General features: G+C 58.9%; 4 non-coding genes across 4 annotated transcripts; all 4 read right to left on the bottom strand.

Moving 5' to 3' along the window:
- Positions 1-2,511: 2,511 nt before the first annotated feature.
- On the bottom strand, positions 2,512-2,702 carry LOC121166606. Its single transcript, XR_005885437.1, has one exon. It is a non-coding gene; the product is annotated as a U2 spliceosomal RNA (small nuclear RNA).
- A 4,110-nt stretch (positions 2,703-6,812) lies between these two features.
- On the bottom strand, positions 6,813-7,003 carry LOC121166605. The gene has a single exon (XR_005885436.1). It is a non-coding gene; the product is annotated as a U2 spliceosomal RNA (small nuclear RNA).
- A 4,118-nt stretch (positions 7,004-11,121) lies between these two features.
- LOC121166604 lies at positions 11,122-11,312 on the bottom strand. The gene has a single exon (XR_005885435.1). It is a non-coding gene; the product is annotated as a U2 spliceosomal RNA (small nuclear RNA).
- A 4,087-nt stretch (positions 11,313-15,399) lies between these two features.
- On the bottom strand, positions 15,400-15,590 carry LOC121166618. Its single transcript, XR_005885448.1, has one exon. It is a non-coding gene; the product is annotated as a U2 spliceosomal RNA (small nuclear RNA).
- Positions 15,591-15,697: the final 107 nt, after the last annotated feature.

The raw sequence follows: 15,697 nt of genomic DNA, 5'->3' as shown, positions 1-15,697 counted from the left end.
CGGAAGTGTCCTGGCCAACCAGCCAGCGCCATCGGACCCCTCCACCCCCCAGTGCACATGGACACAGCACTCACAGCCCCTAGACTGGCATGGCTCATCTCACCGTGGCATCTACCAGGGGTGCTTCAGCCTGCTTTGGTCCAGCCTGCTCCCAGTTCGAGCTTATGTCGGTTGGGGCTATCGCCCAGCTTTGCACAGTCAGATCCCCATCCCGGCTCCAGTGTGAACTGGCCCGTTCTGCGGCCCGACCCAGCCCCTCCTGTACCTCCTTCTGGCTCTCAGTCTGCCAACGGATGCCATGATCTGACCCGGCCTGGCCTGCGCACACCCAGACCTGACCCACGGCAACCTGGACTGGTTTGGACTGCTCCTTATCTTGGTTCTAGCGCTTACGTGCAGGGACTGCAGCCTGGCATGGGTGTATGACATACGTGTGCGTGCGTGTGTGTGTGTGCGTAAAAGAGTAAAAGAGACATATGTTTTTTTTAACTGGAAAGGCAGATTCACAGAGCATGAGAAGAATGTTCCATCTGCTGTTTCACTCCCCAAGTGGCCTCAACAGTTGCAGCTCAGCGAATCTGAGGCCAGGAGCCAGGAGCCTCCATGTAGTCCCACCAGATCCCGTTTCCCACCGCCTTGGCCTAACAACCACGTTGTGACTGTTTGGCAGAATGAGTGGGATCTCCCACTGAGTAATGTTCTGCATGTGCAATGTTAAAGAAAGATTTATGGGATTATCTGGGGTTGTATTTTTTTTTTTTTTGAAACTTTATTTCTGTTTATTGGTAAGGTAGATCTACAGAGAGGAGGAGACACAGAGTACAAGATCTTCCCTCTAACGGTTTACTCCCCACGTGACCGCAACAGCTGGGGCTGAGACCATCCAAACCCAGGAGCCAGGAGCTTCCTCCGGGTCTCCCACACGGGTGCAGGGTCCCGGTGCTGGAGCGTCCTCAACTACTTTCCCAGGCCACCAGAGCAGGGAGCTCGGAGGGAAGCAGGGCAGTCTTCCGTCTACCGGTCGATTCCCAACAGTCAAGTCTGGGCTTCAGCTGGGTCTCTCATGAAGGAGCTGAGTGCATCGGTGGTTGACAAGGGAGCTATTCGCAAGCCCGGAACACCTGGGCTTGTGTCAAACCTTGGAACACCAAGCGGCAGACCGCATTCCCTGGTGTCATCTGCCCTTTGTGCCTCCCCCTGGCTAAAAACAGCAGAAGAGGGCCCGGCGCGGTGGCTTAGCGGCTAAAATCCTCACCTCGAATACGCTGGCATCCCAAACGTGTGCCGGCTCTCGTCCCAGCAGCTCCACTTCCCATCCAGCTCCCTGCTTGTGGCCTGGGACAGCAGCCAAGGACGGCCCAAGGCCTTGAGACCCTGCACCCGCGTGGGAGACCTGGCGGGAGTGCCTGGCTCCTGGCTCCTGCTGGGCGCAGCAGCACCGGCCATGTTGATCACTTGGGAAGTGGAAGATCTTGCTCTGTCTCTCCTGCTCTCCGTAGATCTGCCTTCCCAATCCAATCTTGAAACACAAGCCAACAGAAGAGAGCAGCCCTGGCCTCAGCACTGGCTTTTCTTGTTGCTTTCCATGAGTCACAAGGAACGAATCAAAGCTCACCGAGGCTCCGCGTGAATGTCTTCTCCCTGTGCTAAGACCTGCCAGCTTCCCACAAGGCAAGGATTTAGGGACAGCTTTGTATGCCGCTGGGCTCTTCCTGGGGCTGCAAGGCTGCTCCCTTAAGCAAGGGCGTCCGTCATCTTGAAAGTGCGGATGATGGGCGCAGCGCAGATGAATGCAATGGTGTGTGTGTTCAGCATCTTCTTGCGTGTTGGACGGACCCCGGCACTGCCTGTTGGCTGTCTTCCCGGGCAACGCTAGGAGGTGGCAGTGCCTTTTTTTTTTTCCTGTGGGAGTGGGGAGGGGGACGGGAGACCCTTGCTGTGGGGTAAAAAAAAGCCTACTGCCGGGTCCAAGGCAGATCCCCCACTTGGGACACAGCTGCCCGCTACTGTGTTAGTGCACTCGGGCGGGAAGACGGTGCAATGCAGGACTAAGCGAGAGGAGAGGAGAGGAGAGGAGAGGAGAGGAGAGGAGAGGAGAGGAGAGGTCCGCGTGCAGCCAGGGGAGGGGAGAGCCAGATGGAGTGTTGGGCTTTGGTGTGAGGCAGCGTGAGGCCTGCTGGTGGTGGTGTGTGTAATGAAAGAGTGGGTGTAAGACATGTTGCTGCAAGCGTAGTGTTGCAGGGAAGAGTGTGAGGCTGCGCATTGTGGGAGGAGGTTGGTATGAGAAATGCAGTATATTGCAAGTGGTTGGCGAGTAAGTTGCTGTTGGGAAGCAAGAAAGACAGAGGAAGAGAGAGGCAGCAGCAGCAGCAGCAGCAGCAGCAGCGGTTAGTGGTTGCAGGAGAAATGCCAGCAAAAGACAAGTGGCAGGTGCAAGTGGCAGAGAGGAAGGGCAGAGTTGGGCAAGGGAGAGACAAAGTTCTACTGTTGTAACTACACTCATTTCCCCCAAGGGGGTGCACCGTTCCTGGAGGTACTGCAATACCAGGTCGATGCGCGGAGTGGACGGAGCAAGCTCCTATTCCAACTCCAGGCTCCAAAAATCCATTTAATATATTGTCCTCGGATAGAGGACGTATCAGATATTAAACTGATAAGAACAGATACTACACTTGATCTTAGCCAAAAGGCCGAGAAGCGATACCCGCACTAACACAACGCGCCCTACACACCAACACACCCTGCCCCTCACACTCACGCTCACCCCGCGCCCGACCCCGACCCCGACCCCGACCCCGACCCCGACCCCGCACCCGCCCGCGCACGCGCCTGCCGCGCCACCTCCTCCCGCTCCTCCCGCTCCTCCTCGGCCGCCGCCGCCAAACCTCGTCTCCACTCGCGCGCGGCTCGGACGCGCTGCTGGGCGGGGCCCGAGCCCCGACATCTGCATGCCCCGCCCACGGACCCGCCCACGGACCCGCCCGCCCCGAGCACCCGGCCCGGTGCCCGTCGGGGCGTCTCGGCTGCCCACGCGGGACGGATGCCCTCCCCACGACTGCCAGGGGCTGTCCTGAGCCGTCTGCGGCCCGGGAGCGGGCAGAGGGATGTGGAGTGCGGAGAGAAGGGCTAGCCCGCCCCCCACGCGCCCGCCCAGTGCACCGGAATGCATAAGCCATCATCGCTGCTGCTGTCCTTAGGAGTAGGACCTTAGGTGGCGTTTACAGAGTTGATCTGGTCGGGAGGGATGCAGGGTGAGGGCCAAATGGGTGTGATCGTTGTTCCCAGACTTTCTGTGTCTTCTGCCCATGCCTGGGGAGAAGGGTGAGTAAGGGCAGAAGTCATACCCATTCTCCCAGCCATCGCGGGACCCGAGGACAGGGAGCAGCCCCCCCATCTCGACCCAGGGCCCCGCGTGACCCATGCTGTGAGTGTTCTGCCCAGGTGCGTGTGACAGTTCTGAACTCTGTCGGTCTGGCCGATCCGTGGAGGAGAAGTCCCTTCCAGTGTCCGTTGGCTGGCACAGTCAACCTTAGAGTCTCCATGTTGTCCAGATAGTTGCCGTGATCATTTGCCCATTTGCCTGGGGTAATCGTCCATAGGTTCTGTTCCTTATTCTCGGCGTGGGACCAGATATCCTCCACAGGAAAATGGGCTGTGTGCACCATGGTCTGCGTGCGGTCCAGCACTCCATCCTTCACACCGAGGAAGACCAGTTCTCACAGGTGGAACGTGTGCCCGCTCGAGGTCCTGTGCCCTGCCACATCCCCCACCCTGGGGCTCATGAACCTAGGCCAAGTGACCAGAGAGCCGCCGTGCCAGACTCTCCATGCCGGGGTTCACAGAACCAGTGCCCACCACGCAGGTGGGTCCAAGGAGCCAGGCCAGGCAACCAAGCCCAGGACCTGCCGCAAGCCCACTCCTGGGGTTCCTGGGCCTGGCACCCACCTCGCAGGTGGGCCCGGGGACCTGGGCCAGGCAGCTTGTGCCCCAGAGGACATCTGAGCCCTGGGGCTCCCGAACCCAGCACCCACCACACAGTCAGGATGAAAATTCCAGCCCAGACGACCCCAGGGCCCACGGGAACGGCTGCCCCCAGGCATCACAAATCTGGCATCCACTGTGCAGGTGGGCCCAAATGCCCGGACCAGGCAACCTGGGCCCAGGGGAGCCCCTGCCGCTGAAGTTAATGGACACGGCACCCACTGTGCAGGCAGGCTCAAGGACCTGGGCCAGAGATCGCACAGGCCTTGTTGGATTCCCCACCTCCAGGGCTCACGGAGCCAGCCAACACACACCTCGCAGGTGGACGGAAGTGTCCTGGCCAACCAGCCAGCGCCATCGGACCCCTCCACCCCCCAGTGCACATGGACACAGCACTCACAGCCCCTAGACTGGCATGGCTCATCTCACCGTGGCATCTACCAGGGGTGCTTCAGCCTGCTTTGGTCCAGCCTGCTCCCAGTTCGAGCTTATGTCGGTTGGGGCTATCGCCCAGCTTTGCACAGTCAGATCCCCATCCCGGCTCCAGTGTGAACTGGCCCGTTCTGCGGCCCGACCCAGCCCCTCCTGTACCTCCTTCTGGCTCTCAGTCTGCCAACGGATGCCATGATCTGACCCGGCCTGGCCTGCGCACACCCAGACCTGACCCACGGCAACCTGGACTGGTTTGGACTGCTCCTTATCTTGGTTCTAGCGCTTACGTGCAGGGACTGCAGCCTGGCATGGGTGTATGACATACGTGTGCGTGCGTGTGTGTGTGTGCGTAAAAGAGTAAAAGAGACATATGTTTTTTTTTAACTGGAAAGGCAGATTCACAGAGCATGAGAAGAATGTTCCATCTGCTCTTTCACTCCCCAAGTGGCCTCAACAGTTGCAGCTCAGCGAATCTGAGGCCAGGAGCCAGGAGCCTCCATGTAGTCCCACCAGATCCCGTTTCCCACCGCCTTGGCCTAACAACCACGTTGTGACTGTTTGGCAGAATGAGTGGGATCTCCCACTGAGTAATGTTCTGCATGTGCAATGTTAAAGAAAGATTTATGGGATTATCTGGGGTTGTATTTTTTTTTTTTTGAAACTTTATTTCTGTTTATTGGTAAGGTAGATCTACAGAGAGGAGGAGACACAGAGTACAAGATCTTCCCTCTAACGGTTTACTCCCCACGTGACCGCAACAGCTGGGGCTGAGACCATCCAAACCCAGGAGCCAGGAGCTTCCTCCGGGTCTCCCACACGGGTGCAGGGTCCCGGTGCTGGAGCGTCCTCAACTACTTTCCCAGGCCACCAGAGCAGGGAGCTCGGAGGGAAGCAGGGCAGTCTTCCGTCTACCGGTCGATTCCCAACAGTCAAGTCTGGGCTTCAGCTGGGTCTCTCATGAAGGAGCTGAGTGCATCGGTGGTTGACAAGGGAGCTATTCGCAAGCCCGGAACACCTGGGCTTGTGTCAAACCTTGGAACACCAAGCGGCAGACCGCATTCCCTGGTGTCATCTGCCCTTTGTGCCTCCCCCTGGCTAAAAACAGCAGAAGAGGGCCCGGCGCGGTGGCTTAGCGGCTAAAATCCTCACCTCGAATACGCTGGCATCCCAAACGTGTGCCGGCTCTCGTCCCAGCAGCTCCACTTCCCATCCAGCTCCCTGCTTGTGGCCTGGGACAGCAGCCAAGGACGGCCCAAGGCCTTGAGACCCTGCACCCGCGTGGGAGACCTGGCGGGAGTGCCTGGCTCCTGGCTCCTGCTGGGCGCAGCGCCACCGGCCATGTTGATCACTTGGGAAGTGGAAGATCTTGCTCTGTCTCTCCTGCTCTCCGTAGATCTGCCTTCCCAATCCAATCTTGAAACACAAGCCAACAGAAGAGAGCAGCCCTGGCCTCAGCACTGGCTTTTCTTGTTGCTTTCCATGAGTCACAAGGAACGAATCAAAGCTCACCGAGGCTCCGCGTGAATGTCTTCTCCCTGTGCTAAGACCTGCCAGCTTCCCACAAGGCAAGGATTTAGGGACAGCTTTGTATGCCGCTGGGCTCTTCCTGGGGCTGCAAGGCTGCTCCTTAAGCAAGGGCGTCCGTCATCTTGAAAGTGCGGATGATGGGCGCAGCGCAGATGAATGCAATGGTGTGTGTGTTCAGCATCTTCTTGCGTGTTGGACGGACCCCGGCACTGCCTGTTGGCTGTCTTCCCGGGCAACGCTAGGAGGGGGCAGTGCCTTTTTTTTTTCCTGTGGGAGTGGGGAGGAGGACGGGAGACCCTTGCTGTGGGGTAAAAAAAAAGCCTACTGCCGGGTCCAAGGCAGATCCCCCACTTGGGACACAGCTGCCCGCTACTGTGTTAGTGCACTCGGGCGGGAAGACGGTGCAATGCAGGACTAAGCGAGAGGAGAGGAGAGGAGAGGAGAGGAGAGGAGAGGAGAGGAGAGGTCCGCGTGCAGCCAGGGGAGGGGAGAGCCAGATGGAGTGTTGGGCTTTGGTGTGAGGCAGCGTGAGGCCTGCTGGTGGTGGTGTGTGTAATGAAAGAGTGGGTGTAAGACATGTTGCTGCAAGCGTAGTGTTGCAGGGAAGAGTGTGAGGCTGCGCATTGTGGGAGGAGGTTGGTATGAGAAATGCAGTATATTGCAAGTGGTTGGCGAGTAAGTTGCTGTTGGGAAGCAAGAAAGACAGAGGAAGAGAGAGGCAGCAGCAGCAGCAGCAGCAGCAGCAGCGGTTAGTGGTTGCAGGAGAAATGCCAGCAAAAGACAAGTGGCAGGTGCAAGTGGCAGAGAGGAAGGGCAGAGTTGGGCAAGGGAGAGACAAAGTTCTACTGTTGTAACTACACTCATTTCCCCCAAGGGGGTGCACCGTTCCTGGAGGTACTGCAATACCAGGTCGATGCGCGGAGTGGACGGAGCAAGCTCCTATTCCAACTCCAGGCTCCAAAAATCCATTTAATATATTGTCCTCGGATAGAGGACGTATCAGATATTAAACTGATAAGAACAGATACTACACTTGATCTTAGCCAAAAGGCCGAGAAGCGATACCCGCACTAACACAACGCGCCCTACACACCAACACACCCTGCCCCTCACACTCACGCTCACCCCGCGCCCGACCCCGACCCCGACCCCGACCCCGACCCCGACCCCGCACCCGCCCGCGCACGCGCCTGCCGCGCCACCTCCTCCCGCTCCTCCTCGGCCGCCGCCGCCAAACCTCGTCTCCACTCGCGCGCGGCTCGGACGCGCTGCTGGGCGGGGCCCGAGCCCCGACATCTGCATGCCCCGCCCACGGACCCGCCCACGGACCCGCCCGCCCCGAGCACCCGGCCCGGTGCCCGTCGGGGCGTCTCGGCTGCCCACGCGGGACGGATGCCCTCCCCACGACTGCCAGGGGCTGTCCTGAGCCGTCTGCGGCCCGGGAGCGGGCAGAGGGATGTGGAGTGCGGAGAGAAGGGCTAGCCCGCCCCCCACGCGCCCGCCCAGTGCACCGGAATGCATAAGCCATCATCGCTGCTGCTGTCCTTAGGAGTAGGACCTTAGGTGGCGTTTACAGAGTTGATCTGGTCGGGAGGGATGCAGGGTGAGGGCCAAATGGGTGTGATCGTTGTTCCCAGACTTTCTGTGTCTTCTGCCCATGCCTGGGGAGAAGGGTGAGTAAGGGCAGAAGTCATACCCATTCTCCCAGCCATCGCGGGACCCGAGGACAGGGAGCAGCCCCCCCATCTCAACCCAGGGCCCCGCGTGACCCATGCTGTGAGTGTTCTGCCCAGGTGCGTGTGACAGTTCTGAACTCTGTCGGTCTGGCCGATCCGTGGAGGAGAAGTCCCTTCCAGTGTCCGTTGGCTGGCACAGTCAACCTTAGAGTCTCCATGTTGTCCAGATAGTTGCCGTGATCATTTGCCCATTTGCCTGGGGTAATCGTCCATAGGTTCTGTTCCTTATTCTCGGCGTGGGACCAGATATCCTCCACAGGAAAATGGGCTGTGTGCACCATGGTCTGCGTGCGGTCCAGCACTCCATCCTTCACACCGAGGAAGACCAGTTCTCACAGGTGGAACGTGTGCCCGCTCGAGGTCCTGTGCCCTGCCACATCCCCCACCCTGGGGCTCATGAACCTAGGCCAAGTGACCAGAGAGCCGCCGTGCCAGACTCTCCATGCCGGGGTTCACAGAACCAGTGCCCACCACGCAGGTGGGTCCAAGGAGCCAGGCCAGGCAACCAAGCCCAGGACCTGCCGCAAGCCCACTCCTGGGGTTCCTGGGCCTGGCACCCACCTCGCAGGTGGGCCCGGGGACCTGGGCCAGGCAGCTTGTGCCCCAGAGGACATCTGAGCCCTGGGGCTCCCGAACCCAGCACCCACCACACAGTCAGGATGAAAATTCCAGCCCAGACGACCCCAGGGCCCACGGGAACGGCTGCCCCCAGGCATCACAAATCTGGCATCCACCGTGCAGGTGGGCCCAAATGCCCGGGCCAGGCAACCTGGGCCCAGGGGAGCCCCTGCCGCTGAAGTTAATGGACACGGCACCCACTGTGCAGGCAGGCTCAAGGACCTGGGCCAGAGATCGCACAGGCCTTGTTGGATTCCCCACCTCCAGGGCTCACGGAGCCAGCCAACACACACCTCGCAGGTGGACGGAAGTGTCCTGGCCAACCAGCCAGCGCCATCGGACCCCTCCACCCCCCAGTGCACATGGACACAGCACTCACAGCCCCTAGACTGGCATGGCTCATCTCACCGTGGCATCTACCAGGGGTGCTTCAGCCTGCTTTGGTCCAGCCTGCTCCCAGTTCGAGCTTATGTCGGTTGGGGCTATCGCCCAGCTTTGCACAGTCAGATCCCCATCCCGGCTCCAGTGTGAACTGGCCCGTTCTGCGGCCCGACCCAGCCCCTCCTGTACCTCCTTCTGGCTCTCAGTCTGCCAACAGATGCCATGATCTGACCCGGCCTGGCCTGTGCACACCCAGACCTGACCCACGGCAACCTGGACTGGTTTGGACTGCTCCTTATCTTGGTTCTAGCGCTTACGTGCAGGGACTGCAGCCTGGCATGGGTGTATGACATACGTGTGCGTGCGTGTGTGTGTGTGCGTAAAAGAGTAAAAGAGACATATGTTTTTTTTTAACTGGAAAGGCAGATTCACAGAGCATGAGAAGAATGTTCCATCTGCTCTTTCACTCCCCAAGTGGCCTCAACAGTTGCAGCTCAGCGAATCTGAGGCCAGGAGCCAGGAGCCTCCATGTAGTCCCACCAGATCCCGTTTCCCACCGCCTTGGCCTAACAACCACGTTGTGACTGTTTGGCAGAATGAGTGGGATCTCCCACTGAGTAATGTTCTGCATGTGCAATGTTAAAGAAAGATTTATGGGATTATCTGGGGTTGTATTTTTTTTTTTTTTGAAACTTTATTTCTGTTTATTGGTAAGGTAGATCTACAGAGAGGAGGAGACACAGAGTACAAGATCTTCCCTCTAACGGTTTACTCCCCACGTGACCGCAACAGCTGGGGCTGAGACCATCCAAACCCAGGAGCCAGGAGCTTCCTCCGGGTCTCCCACACGGGTGCAGGGTCCCGGTGCTGGAGCGTCCTCAACTACTTTCCCAGGCCACCAGAGCAGGGAGCTCGGAGGGAAGCAGGGCAGTCTTCCGTCTACCGGTCGATTCCCAACAGTCAAGTCTGGGCTTCAGCTGGGTCTCTCATGAAGGAGCTGAGTGCATCGGTGGTTGACAAGGGAGCTATTCGCAAGCCCGGAACACCTGGGCTTGTGTCAAACCTTGGAACACCAAGCGGCAGACCGCATTCCCTGGTGTCATCTGCCCTTTGTGCCTCCCCCTGGCTAAAAACAGCAGAAGAGGGCCCGGCGCGGTGGCTTAGCGGCTAAAATCCTCACCTCGAATACGCTGGCATCCCAAACGTGTGCCGGCTCTCGTCCCAGCAGCTCCACTTCCCATCCAGCTCCCTGCTTGTGGCCTGGGACAGCAGCCAAGGACGGCCCAAGGCCTTGAGACCCTGCACCCGCGTGGGAGACCTGGCGGGAGTGCCTGGCTCCTGGCTCCTGCTGGGCGCAGCGCCACCGGCCATGTTGATCACTTGGGAAGTGGAAGATCTTGCTCTGTCTCTCCTGCTCTCCGTAGATCTGCCTTCCCAATCCAATCTTGAAACACAAGCCAACAGAAGAGAGCAGCCCTGGCCTCAGCACTGGCTTTTCTTGTTGCTTTCCATGAGTCACAAGGAACGAATCAAAGCTCACCGAGGCTCCGCGTGAATGTCTTCTCCCTGTGCTAAGACCTGCCAGCTTCCCACAAGGCAAGGATTTAGGGACAGCTTTGTATGCCGCTGGGCTCTTCCTGGGGCTGCAAGGCTGCTCCCTTAAGCAAGGGCGTCCGTCATCTTGAAAGTGCGGATGATGGGCGCAGCGCAGATGAATGCAATGGTGTGTGTGTTCAGCATCTTCTTGCGTGTTGGACGGACCCCGGCACTGCCTGTTGGCTGTCTTCCCGGGCAACGCTAGGAGGGGGCAGTGCTTTTTCTTTTTCTTTTTTCCTGTGGGAGTGGGGAGGAGGACGGGAGACCCTTGCTGTGGGGTAAAAAAAAAAAACGCTACTGCCGGGTCCAAGGCAGATCCCCCACTTGGGACACAGCTGCCCGCTACTGTGTTAGTGCACTCGGGCGGGAAGACGGTGCAATGCAGGACTAAGCGAGAGGAGAGGAGAGGAGAGGAGAGGAGAGGAGAGGAGAGGAGAGGAGAGGTCCGCGTGCAGCCAGGGGAGGGGAGAGCCAGATGGAGTGTTGGGCTTTGGTGTGAGGCAGCGTGAGGCCTGCTGGTGCTGGTGTGTGTAATGAAAGAGTGGGTGTAAGACATGTTGCTGCAAGCGTAGTGTTGCAGGGAAGAGTGTGAGGCTGCGCATTGTGGGAGGAGGTTGGTATGAGAAATGCAGTATATTGCAAGTGGTTGGCGAGTAAGTTGCTGTTGGGAAGCAAGAAAGACAGAGGAAGAGAGAGGCAGCAGCAGCAGCAGCAGCAGCAGCAGCGGTTAGTGGTTGCAGTAGAAATGCCAGCAAAAGACAAGTGGCAGGTGCAAGTGGTAGAGAGGAAGGGCAGAGTTGGGCAAGGGAGAGACAAAGTTCTACTGTTGCAACTACACTCATTTCCCCCAAGGGGGTGCACCGTTCCTGGAGGTACTGCAATACCAGGTCGATGCGCGGAGTGGACGGAGCAAGCTCCTATTCCAACTCCAGGCTCCAAAAATCCATTTAATATATTGTCCTCGGATAGAGGACGTATCAGATATTAAACTGATAAGAACAGATACTACACTTGATCTTAGCCAAAAGGCCGAGAAGCGATACCCGCACTAACACAACGCGCCCTACACACCAACACACCCTGCCCCTCACACTCACGCTCACCCCGCGCCCGACCCCGACCCCGACCCCGACCCCGCACCCGCCCGCGCACGCGCCTGCCGCGCCACCTCCTCCCGCTCCTCCCGCTCCTCCTCGGCCGCCGCCGCCAAACCTCGTCTCCACTCGCGCGCGGCTCGGACGCGCTGCTGGGCGGGGCCCGAGCCCCGACATCTGCATGCCCCGCCCACGGACCCGCCCACGGACCCGCCCGCCCCGAGCACCCGGCCCGGTGCCCGTCGGGGCGTCTCGGCTGCCCACGCGGGACGGATGCCCTCCCCACGACTGCCAGGGGCTGTCCTGAGCCGTCTGCGGCCCGGGAGCGGGCAGAGGGATGTGGAGTGCGGAGAGAAGGGCTAGCCCGCCCCCCACGCGCCCGCCCAGTGCACCGGAATGCATAAGCCATCATCGCTGCTGCTGTCCTTAGGAGTAGGACCTTAGGTGGCGTTTACAGAGTTGATCTGGTCGGGAGGGATGCAGGGTGAGGGCCAAATGGGTGTGATCGTTGTTCCCAGACTTTCTGTGTCTTCTGCCCATGCCTGGGGAGAAGGGTGAGTAAGGGCAGAAGTCATACCCATTCTCCCAGCCATCGCGGGACCCGAGGACAGGGAGCAGCCCCCCCATCTCGATTCAGGGCCCCGCGTGACCCATGCTGTGAGTGTTCTGCCCAGGTGCGTGTGACAGTTCTGAACTCTGTCGGTCTGGCCGATCCGTGGAGGAGAAGTCCCTTCCAGTGTCCGTTGGCTGGCACAGTCAACCTTAGAGTCTCCATGTTGTCCAGATAGTTGCCGTGATCATTTGCCCATTTGCCTGGGGTAATCGTCCATAGGTTCTGTTCCTTATTCTCGGCGTGGGACCAGATATCCTCCACAGGAAAATGGGCTGTGTGCACCATGGTCTGCGTGCGGTCCAGCACTCCATCCTTCACACCGAGGAAGACCAGTTCTCACAGGTGGAACGTGTGCCCGCTCGAGGTCCTGTGCCCTGCCACATCCCCCACCCTGGGGCTCATGAACCTAGGCCAAGTGACCAGAGAGCCGCCGTGCCAGACTCTCCATGCCGGGGTTCACAGAACCAGTGCCCACCACGCAGGTGGGTCCAAGGAGCCAGGCCAGGCAACCAAGCCCAGGACCTGCCGCAAGCCCACTCCTGGGGTTCCTGGGCCTGGCACCCACCTCGCAGGTGGGCCCGGGGACCTGGGCCAGGCAGCTTGTGCCCCAGAGGACATCTGAGCCCTGGGGCTCCCGAACCCAGCACCCACCACACAGTCAGGATGAAAATTCCAGCCCAGACGACCCCAGGGCCCACGGGAACGGCTGCCCCCAGGCATCACAAATCTGGCATCCACCGTGCAGGTGGGCCCAAATGCCCGGGCCAGGCAACCTGGGCCCAGGGGAGCCCCTGCCGCTGAAGTTAATGGACACGGCACCCACTGTGCAGGCAGGCTCAAGGACCTGGGCCAGAGATCGCACAGGCCTTGTTGGATTCCCCACCTCCAGGGCTCACGGAGCCAGCCAACACACACCTCGCAGGTGGACGGAAGTGTCCTGGCCAACCAGCCAGCGCCATCGGACCCCTCCACCCCCCAGTGCTCATGGACACAGCACTCACAGCCCCTAGACTGGCATGGCTCATCTCACCGTGGCATCTACCAGGGGTGCTTCAGCCTGCTTTGGTCCAGCCTGCTCCCAGTTCGAGCTTATGTCGGTTGGGGCTATCGCCCAGCTTTGCACAGTCAGATCCCCATCCCGGCTCCAGTGTGAACTGGCCCGTTCTGCGGCCCGACCCAGCCCCTCCTGTACCTCCTTCTGGCTCTCAGTCTGCCAACGGATGCCATGATCTGACCCGGCCTGGCCTGCGCACACCCAGACCTGACCCACGGCAACCTGGACTGGTTTGGACTGCTCCTTATCTTGGTTCTAGCGCTTACGTGCAGGGACTGCAGCCTGGCATGGGTGTATGACATACGTGTGTGCGCGTGTGTGTGTGTGTTTAAAAGAGTAAAAGAGACATATGTTTTTTTTAACTGGAAAGGCAGATTCACAGAGCATGAGAAGAATGTTCCATCTGCTGTTTCACTCCCCAAGTGGCCTCAACGGTTACAGCTAAGCGAATCTGAGGCCAGGAGCCAGGAGCCTCCATGTAGTCCCACCAGATCCCGTTTCCCACCGCCTTGGCCTAACAACCACGTTGTGACTGTTTGGCAGAATGAGTGGGATCTCCCACTGAGTAATGTTCTGCATGTGCAATGTTAAAGAAAGATTTATGGGATTATCTGGGGTTGTATTTTTTTTTTTTTGAAACTTTATTTCTGTTTATTGGTAAGGTAGATCTACAGAGAGGAGGAGACACAGAGTACAAGATCTTCCCTCTAACGGTTTACTCCCCACGTGACCGCAACAGCTGGGGCTGAGACCATCCAAACCCAGGAGCCAGGAGCTTCCTCCGGGTCTCCCACACGGGTGCAGGGTCCCGGTGCTGGAGCGTCCTCAACTACTTTCCCAGGCCACCAGAGCAGGGAGCTCGGAGGGAAGCAGGGCAGTCTTCCGTCTACCGGTCGATTCCCAACAGTCAAGTCTGGGCTTCAGCTGGGTCTCTCATGAAGGAGCTGAGTGCATCGGTGGTTGACAAGGGAGCTATTCGCAAGCCCGGAACACCTGGGCTTGTGTCAAACCTTGGAACACCAAGCGGCAGACCGCATTCCCTGGTGTCATCTGCCCTTTGTGCCTCCCCCTGGCTAAAAACAGCAGAAGAGGGCCCGGCGCGGTGGCTTAGCGGCTAAAATCCTCACCTCGAATACGCTGGCATCCCAAAACGTGTGCCGGCTCTCGTCCCAGCAGCTCCACTTCCCATCCAGCTCCCTGCTTGTGGCCTGGGACAGCAGCCAAGGACGGCCCAAGGCCTTGAGACCCTGCACCCGCGTGGGAGACCTGGCGGGAGTGCCTGGCTCCTGGCTCCTGCTGGGCGCAGCAGCACCGGCCATGTCGATCACTTGGGAAGTGGAAGATCTTGCTCTGTCTCTCCTGCTCTCCGTAGATCTGCCTTCCCAATCCAATCTTGAAACACAAGCCAACAGAAGAGAGCAGCCCTGGCCTCAGCACTGGCTTTTCTTGTTGCTTTCCATGAGTCACAAGGAACGAATCAAAGCTCACCGAGGCTCCGCGTGAATGTCTTCTCCCTGTGCTAAGACCTGCCAGCTTCCCACAAGGCAAGGATTTAGGGACAGCTTTGTATGCCGCTGGGCTCTTCCTGGGGCTGCAAGGCTGCTCCCTTAAGCAAGGGCGTCCGTCATCTTGAAAGTGCGGATGATGGGCGCAGCGCAGATGAATGCAATGGTGTCTGTGTTCAGCATCTTCTTGCGTGTTGGACGGACCCCGGCACTGCCTGTTGGCTGTCTTCCCGGGCAACGCTAGGAGGGGGCAGTGCTTTTTTTTTTCCTGTGGGAGTGGGGAGGGGGACGGGAGACCCTTGCTGTGGGGTAAAAAAAAAAAGGCTACTGCGGGGTCCAAGGCAGGTCCCCCACTTGGGACACAGCTGCCCGCTACTGTGTTAGTGCACTCGGGCGGGAAGACGGTGCAATGCAGGACTAAGCAAGAGGAGAGGAGAGGAGAGGAGAGGAGAGGAGAGGAGAGGAGAGGAGAGGAGAGGAGAGGAGAGGAGAGGAGAGGTTCGCCTGCGGCCAGGGGAGAGCCAGATGGAGTGTGGGGCTTTGGTGTGAGGCAGCGTGAGGCCTGGTGGCGGTGGTGTGTGTAATGAAAGAGTGGGTGTAAGACATATTGCTGCAAGCGTAGTGTTGCAGGGAAGAGTGTGACACTGTGCATTGTGGGAGGAGGTTGGTATGAGAAATGCAGTATATTGCAGTTGGCTGGCGGGTAAGTTGCTGTTGGGACGGAAGCAAGAAAGACAGAGGAAGAGAGAAGCAGCAGCAGCAGCAATTATTGGTTGCAGGAGAAACATCAGCAAAAGACTAGTGGCAAGGTTGGAAAGGGAGAGACAAAGTTCTGCTGTTGCAACTGCACTCATTTCCCCCAAGGGGGTGCACCGTTCCTGGAGGTACTGCAATACCAGGTCGATGCGCGGAGTGGACGGAGCAAGCTCCTATTCCAACTCCAGGCTCCAAAAATCCATTTAATATATTGTCCTCGGATAGAGGACGTATCAGATATTAAACTGATAAGAACAGATACTACACTTGATCTTAGCCAAAAGGCCGAGAAGCGATACCCGCACTAACACAACGCGCCCTACACACCAACACACCCTGCCCCTCACACTCACGCTCACCCCGCGCCCGACCCCGACCCCGACCCCGACCCCGACCCCGACCCC

This window comes from Ochotona curzoniae, unplaced genomic scaffold (assembly GCF_017591425.1).
Source record: "Ochotona curzoniae isolate NIBS_2020 unplaced genomic scaffold, NIBS_Ocur_1.0 patch175, whole genome shotgun sequence".
NCBI lineage: Eukaryota > Metazoa > Chordata > Mammalia > Lagomorpha > Ochotonidae > Ochotona > Ochotona curzoniae.
This window is presented reverse-complemented; position numbering and strand designations above follow the sequence as displayed.